At 46.0% G+C, this 1,062-nt stretch overlaps 1 pseudogene; it reads right to left on the bottom strand.

Annotated features, from left to right (window-relative positions):
• Positions 1 to 432: 432 nt before the first annotated feature.
• LOC121453879 lies at positions 433 to 790 on the bottom strand (annotated as a pseudogene).
• Positions 791 to 1,062: the final 272 nt, after the last annotated feature.

The following is a 1,062-nucleotide window of genomic DNA, read 5'->3' as shown; positions in this document are numbered from 1 at the left end:
TTTTTAAGTTACACTCAGAAGTCACTGAGGGGTCAGCAATATGACATGAGTGTTGTTCACAGATACTGGTCAGGTACAGGGCATTCCCTTCTGCTCCTGTGCTGTGGGGTTCTCAGAATGAAGCCTGCCAATTGCCTTTCCTAATCGCTGAGCTAGTCACATGGTGTTTCCCCTTTGTCGTGTTAATGTATTGATTAACTACTGACTGATTTTAGATTGACTGTTCCTGGGATAAAGTCTACTTCTCCATATCTTTTTATTTTGTGTGTATAAGCGAAGACTGATTTTTCGTCTCATGGTCACCCAGACCCAAATAATCGCACAAAAACTATATTAATTACAACATTGTTTGGCCAATGGCACAAGCGTATTCCTAGCTAACTCTTTTTTTTTTTAAACAACCAATTAAGTCAATTTATTAAAATAGTTGAGTTAGGCATCTGCAATGGTGACTTCAACCTCCAGGCGCTCAATACCGATGGACGTAATCTGCTTAACAATCTCGGAATGGCTGTGCAAGTCAATGAGTCGCTTGTGGATTCTCATTTGGAAACCATCCCACATCTTGGAACCTTCACCACAAGGTGTTTTTCTTGTAGTGATCCTCAGTGTCTTGGTAGGCATGAGCACCAGCCGCTTCACTTTCAAGTTCTTCTCCTTGGCTCCTCTGATCAGGTCAGCACACATCTTCTCCAGCGACTTCACATTGTGGCTGGTGAGCGTGATCCGGATCTGGTGGATCGCCACCTTGGGCTCCACGGGGCGTCTTCCCAGTGTCTCTGAAGGCCATGGCTGTGGTGTGGGCTTCCTGACCGACTTGTTCCTCGGTGGGGAGCCAACAGCCGTGAATCAGGATGGGAGCAGGCCCAGTGGAGCTCCGTGGCTCACACCACCACACCTCAGAAAGGCCCTAGCTAAATGTCTTAAATTAACCCATTTCTATTAATCTGTGTATCACCATGAGACTGTGGTTCACAGGTAAGGTTCTGACATCTTTCTCTTTTGGCAGCTACATGGCGTCTGCCTGACTCTGCCTTCTTTCTCTCTGTATCTTTGTTTGGA

Source organism: Microtus oregoni, unplaced genomic scaffold, assembly GCF_018167655.1.
Source record: "Microtus oregoni isolate MIOR12 unplaced genomic scaffold, Mior012 000012F_ref0000307, whole genome shotgun sequence".
NCBI classification, from domain to species: Eukaryota; Metazoa; Chordata; class Mammalia; order Rodentia; family Cricetidae; genus Microtus; species Microtus oregoni.
This window is presented reverse-complemented; position numbering and strand designations above follow the sequence as displayed.